The sequence below is a fragment of the Anolis sagrei genome, chromosome 1 (genome assembly GCF_037176765.1).
Source record: "Anolis sagrei isolate rAnoSag1 chromosome 1, rAnoSag1.mat, whole genome shotgun sequence".
Taxonomy (NCBI): Eukaryota; Metazoa; Chordata; class Lepidosauria; order Squamata; family Dactyloidae; genus Anolis; species Anolis sagrei.
The window spans coordinates 331,379,749-331,397,339 of NC_090021.1; the positions used below are offsets into that span (position 1 = coordinate 331,379,749).

General features: G+C 41.5%; 1 protein-coding gene across 1 annotated transcript in view; it reads left to right on the top strand.

The window, feature by feature from the left end:
• Nucleotides 1–17,591, top strand: part of KCNH5 (potassium voltage-gated channel subfamily H member 5) — a 289,582-nt gene that overhangs the window by 42,281 nt on the left and 229,710 nt on the right. The window lies entirely within an intron of this gene.

A 17,591-nucleotide genomic window follows, 5' to 3' on the forward strand; every position in this document is an offset into this window, starting at 1 on the left:
AGAATGAGAGATCTTTGAGTCTTCTGTCATCAATGGCCCTACTCAAGTCTTGCAGATTAAGAGATTCTCATACATGGTGGCCAAAATACATGTATCACAAAGATTGTCTCTGGATACTGGAATAGGTAAAGGTTTCCCTGACATTAAGTCTAGTCATTGTCCATAGGCACCTCCAAGGTCATGTGGCCAGCACCGGGACTGTGGCACAGTTGGCTGGGAGTCAGCTGCATTAAGATCACTACTGACCAAAAGGTCATGAGTTCGAAGCCAGCCTGGGTCGGAGTGAGCTTTCGACCAATTTATGTAGCATACTCTCAACATTTGCAGCCTGAAAGACAGTCGCATCTGTCAAGTAGGAAATTTAGGTACATCTTATGCGGGGAGGCTAATTTATGATGCCATAAAAATCTCCAGCAAGCATGCAAAGAATGAGGAAGTACTTCATCAGTGTCACAAATGGATGGTGAAGCGACAGATCCCCTAGTGGCCAGAATACCCTCCTGAAAAAGCTGGAATGTTAAATAGCCTCTGTGTGTCATTGCCACCTATGCATATGGTACATCAGTGTTCATGCACATTTGGGCATACATTTGGTGGTGCAAGAGCTCAGTCCACTAATCTAGGCAGTGTTGCATCACCTACACAGAACTCTTTGAACATAATGTGACATTCAATCTCCTTGATGTCACTTGTCAGACAAAAACCTTCCTGTCTGAGATAGAGAGGCCTCGAGGTTTGGAAGAACTAAAGATGGGAGAAAAGAAACAGAAGACCATTCCTTTCCTCTTCTATGGAGACTCAAGTTTAGGGAACATGGGTAACAGAAGAGTCCCAAAGTTGGAAGAGACCACAAGGATCACCCAGTTCAACTCACTTCTACCACACAAAGTACTCCTGAGAAATGGCCATCCTATGTTTAAAGACCTCTAGTGAAAGAAACTCCAGATTCCCAGGCAGCATATTCCACTGTCACAGCTCCTATCATTGGGATGTTCTTCCTAATATTTAGGTGTAATTTCCTTTTTCTGTGCTTTTAATCCATTGCTTCCTGTCCTAGAGCAGCAGAAAACAAGCTTACCTCATTTTCAATATGGGATCCTTTCTTATGTGTAAACACATGGCTCTAATGTTCCCTCTCATCCTTCTGTCCTTCAAGCTAAATATACCCAGCTCCCTAAACAGTCCCACATACAGCTTGGCTTCCAGACCTTTGATATTTTGGTCACTCTCCTCTGAACTTGTTCCATATCCTTCTGGGATTGTGGTGCCCAGAATACCATATCCAATGTGAGGTCTGATTAAAGCAGAATAGAGTGGAGCTAAGACTTCTCTTTATTTAGTAGCATGTTGACAGCAACCAGGACCCAAGAAGGTTCCTTTCTGGAATACAATTCCTAGGATTAGCATGGTTACTTACTTACTTACTTAGATGATCCCTCGTAGCTCGAGGATGATTGTCTTCCAGATGTGGTGTCTTGGTGGTGGGTCCGTAGGTGGCTGTGGAGCCCTATTCTTGATCCGCATCTTCTCCTGCAGTGAGGACATCTGTTTCCAGATGGAAGGTGGTCCCGGTCAGGGTTGGCTTGATGCACCTTCTTCTTGGCACATTTCTCTCTTTCACCCTCCGCTCATGCCTCTTTGAATTCTGCAGCACTGCTGGTCACGGCTGACCTCCAGTTAGCATGGTTACTGGGGGAATATTGGAGGTGTAGTCCAAACTATGATTGTGATTGAGTTGGATCTATGATGCTTGGTTCAGTATTGTGAGAACTTACAAAACACGTAGTTTGCTTTATGCTACTATGTAGGAGAGGCAGTTCTGTTTTGTCAAACATCCAGCTCTGACATTTGCATAATTCATATTCTGTCCTTTTCCAAACAACCCTGCCATATATTTATAGCTTTTCCAGCCATGTTTATTTTGGAATTATAAAGCAGAAAGATGCATAAATTACAATGTACTAGGAAATGCAATGTGCGAGGGGGGAAAATGAGTGAGACTCTAGGGAGAACCATCATTCAAACCCAGCCGAATGTATAACTGGAAAGGCCCAGGTTCATTAAAAGAATGATGCCAACTTTTTTTCCAGGGCACACAAAGTTTGTACATAATATATAAGCAAAATGTCGCTATCTCATGATAGCACAGGAATGTAGAAATACGAGGCAACGTTCATTATTCATGGAAAGAATGAGTTTTCAAAGACAGAGAAAAATTATGTGCAACCAAAATAGTGATGTTAATGTACGAATTCCTGTCCCAATGTTTTTTGCTGTCTTGGATGCATACAACAATATTACATTTACTAATTTCCAATTCTAATTCCCATAGGTGTAACTCCACTCACTAAGGTATAAGTCCCCAACAGGATTCGAGCCTTTGACTTTGCCACAAGTATTAACCCTTAAAATGGTTTACAGAAATTAAAATAGATAAAGAGAAAGCCTAAAAAGATCATTGTTACAATGCAATTGAATTAATTATAAAATTACAGTCAGCCCTTCCCATTTGCAGGTTTAACTTTTGCAAATTTGATTGTAGGGTCGGACAGAAATGTCAGCCATATAGTATCCTCCCAGAAATCTAGGATAAACACTACAACTCAACAGGAAGGCACAGAGACAACAAACAGTAACTTTGGCCAAAAGAACTACAAAGCTCAGCACTGTTTTCAGTCATACCGACTAATAGCACTGCTTGATATTGAGTTTATTTCAAGCATCAATATTTTATACAATTTCAGAGCTATGAAGAAAATGTGCCCATGAGAAATATCTAATGTATATGTAATAATTCTTATCCAAGGTCTATGTCAGTGGTTCTCAGCCTTTCTGATGCAGCAACCCCTTTAATACAGTTCCTCATGCTGTGGTGACCCCCAACTGTAAAATTATCTGTGTTGCTAATTCATAACTGTAATTTTGCTACTGTTATGAATCGTAATGTAAATATCTGAAATACAGGATATATTTTCATTCACTGGACCAAATTTGGCACAAATACCCAATATGAATACTGGTGGGGTTGGGGAAGGATTGATTTTGTCATTTGGGAATTGTAGTTGCTGGGATTTATAGTTCACCCACAATCAAAGAGCATTCTGAACTTCACCAATGATAGAATTGGGCCAAACTTTCCACATAGAATCCTCATGACCAACAGAAAATACTATGTCATGACTTACTCATTCCATCTAACACCCCCATGATTTCCCCCCCCCCCCCCCCAGGTTCCCGATTCCCAGGTTGAGAAACGCTGGTCTATGTGAGCCATACAGAATGCAGACTGAGAATATAAACTGAAATTTCTGTTTATGAGGATGTTCTTACATTATGGTAATTAGCTTACCTAAGGTCTCATGCCCCTTTCAAACTGATATTTGTGATTTGTATTTTTTTCCACAACCACTTGGATTTAAATCACAGGCTTTATCTAGAGTGAATCATTCTTTGAGTAGGACTACTGAAATTGATGGAATGAGTAAGTCATGACTAAAGTTATCCCACAGATTACATTTGACCCATTCCAGAATGGCTCTTATGCATCCAATTTAATAGCTAGCAGCTGGATCAAATGAAAGAGTTCAGTTTCAGTTTATAACACCAGAAGGATGATGTTTCTTTTCCCTTGCTGCCATAAAGAGAAGCTGTAACAATCGGAAGTAAGACCCATGTTACAAGTTCTTGCCTCTGTGTCACTAAGTGGTGGGAAGGATGGAAGCATTCTCTTCTTTGCACTCTGATTAGAAGCTGAACACACTCCTTTCATCTGATCTGGAGGTTGTAGTAAAACCTTTGTATTTCATGTTTTTACCTACTTTTTTTCTTAATGATCCATTCAAGCCCTGTGCGTGCATGTTCCCAGATTGCATTATATACCACATATACAACCAGGACCAGATTCTATTGTGCCTGTCAGTTCCTCTTTCAGTGGAATAGTGAATCTCCTCTTGGTGTTAATTTGAATTTAAATGGTTCTGTCCATGGTGCTGAATCCTCTCCCTATAAATTATGTCCTATGTTCCAGTCAGTAAGTGACCCAAAACCAGGTGGTTGGTGTTTAAGTAGTCAATTCAGTTCAGTCATAGGGTATCCAAGAGGTGGAAAGGATAAGCGAATAGTTGGTCATCAGCTGGTCCAACAGTTTTTCAGGTAATCCAGAAAACAAAGCCAGCAAGAAGTAGAACCGAGTCCTAAATTATTGCCAGTCCAAGGTCAGGAAAACATGAACACTGAAAAGTACTTCTAGTCACCAAGAAAGAGGATTGAATGTAACAAAATGGTCAGGGAGTGTCTGCGGGGTATATAGACAGATGTTTTCAGATACCAGATGCCTAATTATGTCAGTGTCACCTACTTAATAAAAGCTAGGAGCAGTACAATCTCTCCTTGCCCATTTGTTTCTGGATTAATGATGGTAATGGGTCTTCAGTATCTGTAGCCTCAAGCTGCCCTACTCCCCTCTGCCTCAAACTCTGGCTTCTTGGACTCAGAAGGCCATTGCCATCATGAAATGTAGATTCTTGGCAATCTTCCTTCTGTCCAAACTGTCTAGCTCTAGAGCAGATATGTCAAATTCATGACCTTCCAGATGTTTGGGACTTCAACTCCCAGAAGCCCTGTCAGCTTGTCCAATGGCCAGGAATTATGGGATCTGAAGTCCAAAACACCTGGAGGGACAGATGTTTGACACATCTGTTCTAGAAGGTGAGTTATGACAGGTTCAAATTTAATTAAAGAGCAGAGTCACTGCCACAGAAAGCACCCAATAATATCACAGAATGCAACTGCAGTGCTTATGTTTTCTGTAAGTGATTAGCACATTTCTTATGAGAGACAGCTCCTACATCCATCCCCACAAAATAACAGGTTACCTCAGAAGAAATAATCTGATTTCTTCCCCCTGCTCTTTTTGGTGGGCAGGAGATTTACATACATCAAATGGACATTTCACATGATGTACAGCCTTTTTGTTTTGGTACACCTACAAATAAAGCCAATGTGACAGATGAGTGATGGTATAACAGGATTTTGCTGGAGCAATTGCTGAAGGATATTGATCCTCAGCTTCTAAAACTCCCTTAATAAAAGAGAGTATCTTGAATTAACTCTTGTCTGGTTCTCTTCTTCCTTATCTAGACAAGCCAGTTTATGGGAATGACTGCATAATCTTTCTGTATAGCTCTTTGTAAAAAGCTTTTTTTAATGGATTCATGGAGTCATCACATTGGAAGAGACTATAAGGGCCAGCCAGTCTAACCCTCTTCTGACTTGCAGGAACACAATAGCAAAATATTAGAAAGAAAGAAACAAGAGCAGCAACTTTGGTATGTGAGTCATTGAACCGCTCATACTGTGCCAGCCTCTAAATTAATTGTTTGCAGCTACAGCTCTCCTTTCGAATCATTTTGTTTGTAATGTGGTTCTGTTTGCTGCTTTATTGATTTGTTGCTTTCCTAAAATAGTGATAATTAACTTGTTTTATCTTGTTGCCGAACAACTTTTTTTTTACTGGATGCCAAGTAAATGGAGAAAGGATGAGTACAGTGCGACTTTGGTGTCTGTTGGGGTTTGGTTCTAGGACCCTCTGTGGATACCAAAATCCATGGATGCTCAAGTCCCATTATATATAATCCCACAGGAAAGTAGTGTCACTGAGAGCAGTACATGTGAAAATGATCTTGGAATCCTCGTAGACAACAAGTTAAACATGAGCCAACAATGTGATATGGCAGCAAAAAAAGCCAATGGGATTTTGGCCTGCATCAATAGGAGCATAGGGAAGTAATGCTCCCCATGCTCTATTCTGCTTTGGTTAGACCACACCTGGAATATTGTGTCCAATTCTGGGCACCACGATTCAAGAGAGATATTGACAAGATGGAATGCATCCAGAGGAGGGTGACTAAAATGATCAAGGGTCTGGAGAACAAGCCCTATGAGGAGCGGCTTAAGGAGCTGGGCATGTTTAGCCTGAAGAAGAGAAGGCTGAGAGGAGATATGATAGCCATGTATAAATATGTGAGAGGAAGCCACAGGGAGGAGGGAGCAAGCTTGTTTACTGCTTCCATGGAGATTAGGACAAGGAACAATGGCTTCAAACTACAAGAGAGGAGATTCCATCTGAACATGAGGAAGAACTTCCTGACTGTGAGAACCGTTCAGCAGTGGAACTCTCTGCCCCGGAGTGTGGTGGAGGCTCCTTCTTTGGAAGCTTTTAAACAGAGGCTGGATGGCCATCTGTCAGGGGTGATTTGAATATTCCTGCTTCTTGGCAGAATGGGGTTGGACTGGATGGTCCATGAGGTCTCTTCCAACTCTTTGATTCTATGATTCTATGAAATGGCAAAATCATGGTTTACTTTTGGTAATTTTGGAATATTTTTGAAGGATAGTAGAATCCATGGATACATTATCCAAGGATCCAGACAGTCAACTGGAAAAAGGGCAGGAAAGAAAACAAAACATTGTAGCACTTTTGAGACTTGACTGGTTTGCATCCCAGTTTGGAGAGTGTTCACAGCACAAACCCATATGGGAAAACAGAGATATCCTTTCCCTTATTGCTTCATAAATTATTTCTGACTTATGGGTAGAAATAGAGACATCTGAAGAATTTGCACCATGAAAGGCTGGGTTTTTTAAAAGTAGTTTACGCAATTCTCTCCTTCTAAACATGAGCACAGATGTAGCAGCACATTGCAGTCAGAAATTATGACATTTCGGGGCTTGCATGAGGTCCACAAAACAAAAAGAACACATGCCTCTTGTAAAGTGCAGAAAAAAAATGCGTAGAAGCATACTTTTTACAATGGATCCAAAATGTGTCCAGATGCAAAATGCGCAGGGTATGTACTTTAAAAAAAAATTCCACCCCAAAAATATAGATTATGAGAAACACACATAAAACATATGCAAATCATTATCCCGATCGAACCTCTTTCCCCCAATCATGCAATTAGGAAGGATTAACAAAAGTAGCAATTTAACAAGACGCCACCATTAATCATGGGCTAAAAATGGCATATTCAACATGATGCGTTACCCTGCATCCCTTTTGCAAATTGTCTTTCCATTGATTTATAATTTGGGTAATTAGACATCCTTTTAATGATGTGACTTCTAAATTAAAATAAGGGATAAAAGATAACAATAGTGGGGTTTTTCACCTAATAGGAAAATTTCAGTAAGAAACAAGACATTATGCAGTCTACAGTAGTAAAGGGAAAGCTTCATCTTCCAGGATATACCAGGGATAACATGCTCAATATAAGAGATATAAAATTGCTGGAAAAATTCTATACAGAAACACAGACTCCTACTTCTTACCTTCCTCATCATCTATTACAATCCTTATAATCAACATAATTATAAACATTTCATCCTGGAAAGAAGTGACCAGTGGAGGACCATAAGCAGGATTCAGTTCAACATCTTTATTAATGACTTAGATGAAGGGTTAGAAGGCATGACCATCAACTTTGCAGGCGACACCAAATTGGGAGGGATAGCCAATACTCCAGAAGACAGGAGAAGAATTCAAAATGATCTTAACAGATGGGCTAAAAACTAGCAAAATGAAGTTCAACAGGGACAAATGCAAAATACTCCACTTAGGCAAAAAAATAATAAAGAAGAAGAAGACAAAGGTGAAGACAAAGACAAAAGAGAAGGGGAAGGGGAAGGGGAAAGGGAAGGGGAAGAGGAAGAGGAAGAGGAGGAGAAAGAGGAGAAAGAGGAGAAAGAGGAGAAAGAGGAGAAAGAGGAGAAAAAAAGAAATGCAAAGATACAGAATGGGGGACATCTGGCTCGGAAGCAGTACATGTGAAAAAGATCTTGGAGTCTCGTGGACAGGAAGGTGAACATGAGTCAACAATGTCATGCGGTGGCTAAAAAGCCAATGGGATTTTGGCCTCCCTCAATAGGATTCTCGTGTCTAGATCCAGGGAAGTCATGCTCCCCCTCTATTCTGCCTTGGTCAGACCACACCTGGAATCACACCATGTCCAATTCTGAGCACCACGATTGAAAGGAGATGTTGACAGGCTGGAATGTGTCCAGAGGAGGACAACTGGAGAACAAGCCCTATGAGGAGCAGTATAAAGGCACGTCGTGTGGCCAAACAATAGCTGGACAGGGGGTAAAGCAGATCCCACCAACTGTCCCTCCAATATAAAGAATTCACACCACTGCAAACCAATTATAAAGATATGAGGGGATATTTCTCTGATTAACTTTTGCTGCCACCATAAACAAGTGAACAGGAACACTCTAGCTATTCAAAATAATAAAAGGGTTTTTAAGACCACCAAGCACTGTGTCTTTTAAATTCTTTAAAGGAAAACAGGAGAGGTTGTTGGAAAAGAACTATAGCCACAAAGGCACACTGGACTCAGGCTTTTTGAGTTTTTAAAATAAACAAGGAAAGTTTATTGATGGAAATACAGAGAAAAGCAAGTGCTGTTTAAAATCTTGGTTGTTACATAGAATTTTTGGTTTGTCATTGCAAGCGTAATGGTTACATGCGAATGGTTCTTTCTTTGTTACAAGATTCAGAGATTTTCTTCTCTTTCTAACCAAGTATACTTGACAGGAGCTGAATCTCTGTCAAGATACAACTGTAGCTTAGCTATCCTAAACTATGGCCTAGCTAACTACAAATCCAGCTATCTTTCCCCTAATAGCTGTTTCCAGTTTGCTACAGCTTACTTCGCTGGCAAACCTAAGGCAAACTGCCTACTCTTAACTAATCTCAAACACGAACTCCTAAACTGCCTTCCTACTCTAATCCCTAACAACAACAGACTGACTGAAAAAGCCCTCTTCTTTCCCTCCAAACCTTTCTAAACTCCGCCCCCTTTCTAAACCAATCCTGGCTGTTCTAATGCTAACACAGGCCTAGGACACTCCCCCTCTCTAAAATGGTGCTTTCCCTGAACCAAAATGGCTCCTGCTGCCCTCTGCCAGGCCTTCCAAAGCTGAAACTAACTAGCCTGCCTCTCCTAGGCCCTGCCATCCAGGCTGGTAAGGTAAGGGATCTTTACAAGCAGCTTAAAGAGCTGGGCATGTTTAGCCTGCAGAAGAGAAGGCTGAGAGGAGACTTGATGAGGGCCATGCATAAATATGTGAGGGGAAGTCATAGGGATGAGGGAGTAAGCTTGTTTTCTGCTGCCCTGGAGACTAGGATGGTGAAAAATGACTTCAAACTATAGAAAAGGAGATTCCACCTGAACATTAGGAAGAACTTCCTGACTGTGAGAGCCATTCAGCAGTGGAACTCTCTGTCCTGGAGTGTGGTGGAGGCTCCTTCTTCGAAGACTTTGAAACAGAGGCTGGATGGCCATCTGACAGGTGTGCTTTGAATGCGATGTTCCTGCTTCTTGGCAGAATTGTGTTGGACTGGATGGCCCATGAGGTCTCTTCCAAGTCTATGATTCTATGATTTTCAGAGATGTAGGCATGCTACTCTCTTGCAGCATAAAATGAAGAAAGGGAGAAGCAGAAAAAAAAAGTGAGGCCATCTTTGAGACTAACTCATTTTCCTTTTTGCTGGGATTGTTTATGGATATATGTGTAAGCCCACTTCTTCAGATAAAGTAGCAAGTTGTAAATGTCTTGAAGGAAAAATGTTGCATATTTATAGATATTGCTTTCACTCCGGTGAAAGAGGGTTGCTGTTTTGCATTTCTTATTAAAGCCAACCCTTGCAACATTTAGCAATTAAATCATGACATATCTAAAAACTGAATTGGGAGGCAAATGCACGTGTGTCTCTGTGTTGTTTTAAATGGGTTGGCATCCCATAGTAGTTCAGTTTCTCCAAAGCAAGGATTGAAAATGCGTCCTGCTTCTCTTTATACATAGATGATAAGGCACCAGGAGAGAACTTATGCATTTCCCTTCTGCCTTCTGACAGGTGCTCCATCATTTGGAAAACATACCTGCATTTCCCACATTAGATTTTGGCTCCAGACAAAGTATCAACTCAAACCTTCTCTGAAATCACTATGGAATCAATACATATTTCAGAAGACCCAGCTTTTAAAGCAGAGATGGGAAACCTTCTTCTGCTAGATTAGGGTTTCTCAACCTGGGGGTCGAGACCTCTGTGGGGGTCAGAGGGGTCGCCAAAGACCATAGGAAAACACAGTATTTTCTGTTGGTCATGGGAAGTGTGGGAAATTTGGCCCAATTCTGTCATTGGTTCTGTTCAGAATGCTCTTTAATTGTAGGTGAACTATAAATCCCAACAACTACAGCTCCCAAATGTCAAGGTTATTCTTCCCCAATGTGTTGCTTCCATTGGTTGGAGATCCCTTAAAAATCTTTTATAACCATAAGCAATCACTTGAGCTTGAGTATGATTGTCTTTCATGGGTAGAGTCTTGGTGGTGGGTCCATAAGTGACTGTAGAGGCCATTGATGGACCTGCATGGTCTTTTGCAGCGAGGACATACATTTCCAGATGGAAGGTGGTCACAATAAGGATTTGCTTGAAGAACTTTCTTCTTGGCACGTCTCTCCTTTTTATCCTCTATTCCTGCCTCTTCAAAATCCATGGCACTGTTGGTAACAGCTGACCTCCAGTTAGACGCTCAAGTGCCAGGGTTTCCCAATTCTCATTGTTTATTTCACATTTTTAAGGTTAGCTTTCAGTTCATCTTTAAATCTCTTTTGTTGTCCACTGACATTCCTTTTTCTGTTTTTGAGCCAAAAGTAAAGTAACTGCTTTGGAAGACATAACTCTCCCTTAAGGTTTTTCAGAACTGGTTTCCTATTGTTTTCCTGCCAGGTTGAGACCTTGGGTTTCCAAGGCCCATTGAGTTTACACAATGGAGTGGAGATCTGAACCCTGGTCCTCCAGTCCTAGTCCAACATTCAAACCATACAACCATATTGGCTTGAGGATGGCTGATGTCTTTTCCTTCTTTTTCATTTTTCTTGCTGTGGAAATGAATTTTATTCGAATAGCAAGAATATGAGTTAGCTCTCTTGCATGCTGCGCATCAGCATTGGTTGTTTTACCACAGCATGGAGGATTGCAAGATGAGCAGGACAACCCTTTCATTGTTAAGTGGTGTCGCTTACACTTGAATGGACTAGGATTAGCATGCCCATCATTGTAATTCCTGTGGCCCTTACCCCCAGCACATTGCTGTTAACCCAAGCATTTTTGTTACCCATTAAGATCTCAAATATCGCTCTGACACATTGATTTAAATGCCTTCATTATTTCCTTTGGTTTCCAAGATGAGACATTTTGCAACAAAGAGGTTAATTGCAACCCAATAGAGCTATACTCATGTTTTATTAAAGAGAGAAAGAGCTCAGCATGATCGCTTCTCCGGCAGAGCAGACCTGCGCATTGGAAGGCGAGCAGATGGAGCCCAGCTCCCAAATGGACCTCTAAAACAGCAGGAACAATTTTACAACTCTGATTGGAAAAGGAGAAAGAAGCTGTAGGCCAGGTCTGACAGGTGATGACGTGCATGGACATCCTGTACTAAATGGGACTTTAGGAAGTAGGAACATGGAACTCGGGGAGATAGGACAGGTTATAAATAAAGTATTATTATTTGATACGCAAAAAGAATTAGTACACAAAAAACAAGATCACAATGCTGGCTTTTGTATTGAATCCATGTCAGACACTTCCCAAGTGTCTAGGACTATGTGATGTATGCATCGGCGAATAATGCGCGCAGATCTGAGTGGGGTGGCCTTTTGCAGGTGACAGGTGGTAATTTTGTCAGCACTGATTGTGTTTAGGTGCAGGCCAAGGTCTTTAGGCACTGCACCCAGTGTGCTGATCATCTTTGCAGTTCGATCTTTAAATCCTCAAATTGCTTTTCTAGTTGCTTCTTATCAATTTTGCTATCACCTGAATTGTAAAATCGATGATCCATACTTTGTTCCCCCCCCCCCCCCCCACAATCTTTTGGTCAGGAGTATTGTGTTCCAAAACTATGTCAGTCTGAATTTGGAAGTTCCAGAGTAGTTTTACGTGTTAATTTTCTGTAACTTTTTCGAGCTTGTGATCCCAAATTCAGAGCTGATTTTGTTGCATTTCCCCTGATGCTATTTTCATTTCCACTTCTTCATGTCTTTGTTTTTAATTGGTTTTCAAGATTTTGTGGCCCATTTCTCCCATGAAAATTCATGAGTATTTGGGGGGCAATTTCCCTAATATATAGACCACTTTTCATGGATTTTTCTTAGAGGTGACTTCTTGGTCTATACTTTTATTAATTATTTAAGTATTTAAGTATTTATTTATTATTGATTGCATTTATATCCCACCCTTCTCACCCAGAAGAGGACTCAGAGCAGATCACAACAAAGACACAATTCGATGCCATGAATACATATATAGAATAAAACAACATATACTTTAAAATCACATAATTAAAGCATATCAAACTTAAAACAATTACTTAAAATCACATCCAAAAACATATTCCAAGAGCCACTTTTCCCACTGGCATGTCTGCACCTGTGTTACAAAGATAGATATTTAGGACTGTGCACATATACTTGTATCTAAGTCACTTTGTATTTCCTTTTAAGAAGAAGAAATGGAAAAAAAATGGGTGGAGATTATTCTTAATAGTTTTATAGACAACGGGTGCATGCACATTGTAGTGATGATGCAGTTTGACACCATTTTGATTGCCGTGGCTCAACACTATGGAATCCTGGTATTTGTTTGGTGAGGTACCAACACTCTTTGAGAGAGAAAGCTCATTCAATAACCTGGTGATAGTACATTTCTTTTCCAGCCATAATAGGAAGCTGGCTTTTGCCAAATCAGACTGTTTTGTCCATTTATGCTAGCATTGTCTCCTCTGACTTTCAGCAATGCTCCAAGGACTTCGCCAAATAGGAGTTCAAGTCAACTGCACTGAGCAGATGTTTCTTTCTTTGCTATGTTTTTGCCCACAGAGGCATCCACTATGTTCAGCTATATTTTCCCCCTAAAAAGTTAGGAAAAGAGTATTCCTCACAGGGCAAACTGTTGTTCTTCTTTTTACAATTTCATCCTGGTTTTTTTTAGTTTCTTTTGTTACAGTTTTCCAATATTTTTTGCTTTTCTGCTCAAAGCAGATTCCCAGCTTCCAATCTCCTTAATGCTGAACACCACTAGAAAGCAATTAGTTTGATTTATGATCCAGAAGCAGAGAGCTGGATGTCAAAAGCAAACACAAACCCTGCGAATAATTCCACTGTTTTTTCCTCCGCACTTTTGAAGGCAAAGGCAACCCCCACCCCCCAACAAACTTTGGCAAGCAAGCCCCATGACAGATTTGCCTCAAGGTCACCATACGTCAGAAATGACTTGAAGTCACACAATACTACCATCAACAAGAATGCATCCTGCTTGTCTTCCTGGGGCCAAATGAAACATTACCAGGGAGGGAGGTCTATCCTCTGAAGCACAATCACTTAATAAGTGGCTGTCTGTCTATCACTCATAAGCTTTGTTGTTGTTTATTTGTTCAGTCGCTTTCCGTGAGGACCAGCCCACACCAGAGCTCCCTGTCAGCCGTCACCACCCCGAGCTCCTTGAAGGTCAAGCCAGTCAATTCTAGGATACCATCCATCCATCTTGCCCTTCATCAACCCCTCTTCCTTTTTCCTTCCATTTTCCCCGGAATTATTCTCTTCTCCAAGCTTTCCTGTCTTCTCATTATGTGGACAAAGTACATCTTTGCCTCTAATATCCTTCCCTCCAATGAGTAGTCGGGCTTTATCTCCTGGAGTATGGACTGGTTTGATCTTCTTACGGTCCAAGGCCCTCACAGAATTTTCCTTCAATACCACAGTTCAGAAGTGTCTATCTTCCTTCGCTCAGCCTTCCTTATAATCCAGCTCTCACTTCCATAGATTACTACAGGGAATACCATTGCTTTAACTGTGTGGATCTTTGTTGCCAGTGTGATGTCTCTACTTTTAATGGCCAAACTTTACTAATTTCAACATAACATAGTCTGGCCCATCTTGACATATTTTCCACTGGTGGCCTTAGATCAAGGGTGCCAAACCCATTCTCATTGAGGCCCATGTGAAGATTCCTTACCTTGCCAGCCGGGGTGGCAGGGCCTAAGAGAGACAGGTTAGGTAGTTTCAGCTTAGAAGGCCTGGCAGGGAGCGGCAGGAGCCATTTTGGTTTAGGGAAAAGCTCCAGTTCAGAGAGGGGGAGTGGCCTAGGCCTGGGCCAGCCCTGAAACAGCCAGGATTGGTTTGTTAAAGGGGGGCGGAGTTAGACAGTTGGAGGGAAAGTAAGAAGCTGCTTTTAATCAGTTCAGTTCAGTTCTGGTTGATGTTAGAGTTGGAGCAAGATTATAGAAGGCTTTTAGGAGTTCCTGTTAGGAATAAGCAGCTTGCCTGTAGTTTGCACAGCAAAGTAGGCTGTGGCAGACTGGTTACAGCTATTTTAGAGAAGAAATAGCTGGGTTTTGTTTAGGAACTGTAACAAAGATAGAACCATTCTCTATTGCAACCGTTACGCTTTTAAGAACAAGAACACTTTAATTGTAACAGCCAAGCCTATTCAACTGCATTCGCTTTATTCTGTAACTTCTATTCAATAAACCTTTCTTGTTATTTTTAAAACTTAAGCCTGAGTCAAGTGCTATTTGTGGAGTTAGTCCCTTTTCTTTTTAATTCAACCTCATCTGTTTTCTTATAAAGAAGCCCTTCTAAAAGACACAATACTTGGTGGAATAAAAAGCCTTTTCTTAGTTTAAATAGCTAGAGGGTTCCTGATTCTTTTAGTTTATGGTGGCAGTGAAGGTTTTAATAAAGAGACATCCCCTCAAGTGTTATCTAAGTGCCAAAGTGGTGTGAATTCCTTATTAAAGGAGGGACAGTGGTGGGATCTGTTTGCCCCTGTCCAGTCATATTGTTTGGCCAAAAAGCCTGCCTTTATAATTGGTGGGGCAGCGGTGGGATTGTGTAACCCCCTGCCCAAATAGCATAAAGGAGCCTTTATAATTTGGTGGCAGCGGTGGGATTGTTTGCCCCCCTGCCCAGACGGTCCTAAGGGAGCTTTATAGCCCACACCAGCCTTATGGTTGCCTTCAAAGGGTCGTTGAATCCATGGATGGAGAATCTGTGGATACAGAGTACCAACTATATATTTTTTGACATAGTGATTGGTGGTCTTTAGTTTTTATCCAATTTGGGTCTCCAGATATTATTGAATGACAGCTTCCATTACTTTTCTTTATCTGCCATGTGGACTGGGGATAATCTCTTTTAACTCAACAGCACCTGTGGCTCTAAGGTTCAGGAAAAGTTAAAGGACATTTTAACATCAGATACCATATTCACAAGCCTAGTATCTAAATTAAAACCCGACTCTCCTGACTAGATGTTACCATATCACAACTCCCCATCAGCCCTAGCCATGATGATGTCTAGTGATGAAGAACACAGGAGCTGTAGACTAGCATTTGGAGGGACACATATACTATAGCTGATTGGAGTAATGGAAGAACAGCTCTGGCACTGGAGCCCCCGGTTGCGCAGTGGGTTAAACCCCTGTGCTGGCAGGACTGAAGACCGACAGGTCGCAGGTTCAAATCCGGGGAGAGGCGGTTGAGCTCCCTCTATCAGCTCCCGCTCCTCATGCGGGGACATGAGAGAAGCCTCCCACAAGGATGATAAAACATCAAAAATCATCCGGGCTTCCCCTGGGCAATGTCTTTGCAGACGGCCAATTCTCTCACAACAGAATGCTCCTGACACGACAAAAAAACAAACAACAACCCCCCCCCCCCAAACCCTGGCACTAAATTTTTGTTCCTGATAAATTCTGTGAAATAATGGGAGCCTCCAAGCATCCAAACCCTGCGGTTGGATCCTCACCTCAAGAGAAAGGAGCTGTTGATTTACAAAACCTCAAACACAGAGACCCTTGTTGAGTCACCCATGAGTCCAGTCATTCTATTTTCTTTCAAGAAATCTCTTATAAGTTATCATTATGGTATATTCTCAATTATGGAAAAGAATTTAAAATAAATACAGACATGAATGCAGAAATGTCTCGGGAGCATATTAATGCAGTGAAGACCAATTCAATTAGGGCTGTGATACTGAGAAATTGGAAAAAAGCTTAGATTTCTATTTCCCCCTTCATCTTCCTTTTCTTTTTTCAAAGATGGAGACACTGACATGTAATTGTTTTGAGGTCAGTGGCATGATGACTTTGTTCCAGAGCTTATTTCAAACTCTACTTGTGATAAGGTTTCCTGCTAATTGCCATCAAGTTTGCTTTGACTTGTGGTGACCCCACAAATGGGAAACCCCCAAGATGCCCTGTTACTAATAGTCCTACTCAGGATTTGTAAACTCCATCAAGGATGTTGTGTCTTCCTTGATAAATATAAAATAAATATAAATAAAACTGTTTAAAAGTCTCCAAGAAGGAGCCTCCACTACACTCTGGGGCAGAGAGTTCCACTGCTGAACAGCTCTCACTGTCAGGAAATTCTTCCTAAGGTTCAGGTGGAATCTCCTTTCTTGTAGTTTTAATACTATTAAAATAGTCATACATATTTAAAATTTAAAAGCCAGTTCCAGGACTATTCCATCAAGCAAAATTTAACTACTAATGGCTAGTGTCAGAGTGGGCCTAGATAATTATGGGTGGGCAGAGCTAGTGCAACAAAGTAGCATAGGGCCAGGGGAGTGGGCAAAGTGGAAAGCAGAGTCCTAACTGATGGTCAGGGTAGTATCTGGGGCTACTCTTTTCCAAGGCCTGCTGAACAGCTGTAGAAGGGCTGGGCCAACTGGGAAGCATAAGACTGGGAAAGTGGGTAAAGTGCAGAGCAAGATCCTAACTAATGGCCAGGTTAGGGCCTGGGGCTACTCATTTCCAAGACCTGCTGAATAGCTATAATAGGACTGGGCCAGGGCTAGCACAACAAGGTAGCATAGGGCCAGGGAAGTGGGTAAAGTGCAGAGCAGGGACCTAAGTGATGGTAAGGCCTAGATGGAATCTATCCACAGCTTTGGACTTTCCTTTCACCTCTGAGCATGTCAGCAGCTGAATGACCTTTTGGCTGGGTTCCAGTTGTATTATTATTAAACATAGCACTACTTATACTTATCCTCCACTTTCCCCTGGTAGCTGGTTGAGTGCCTTCTGACCTGGAAGTCTCATCTTCCAGCACTATCTCTTGCCTCATTCTGGAATGCCTTGTCATAGGGTTTTCAAGGCAAAGGCATTCAGAAGGGGTTTACTGTTACCTCCTTCTGCATAATACTTACTACAGTTAAATGCCACTGACATTGTGTCTGAGAGATCCAGTGTCACACAAACTCAACTACTGCTGTTGACCAGTAGCTGCATGGCATATTTAGTCTTGCTCCTCTGCAAAAAGCGTTTCCTGATGTAGGAGATCTTAGCAGCAGCATAGTCTCTTGTGCCACAGAATCAGGCAATCCCACCACCACAGAAAAGTATAATCATGGTGCTCAGCCCACTTTGGTGGTAGGGTCCAGCTCTTTTGAAAGCTTCTTTAAGTTTAGGCTAAAACCCAGATAGACATTACCACTTTATGAACATCATCATCATCATCATCATA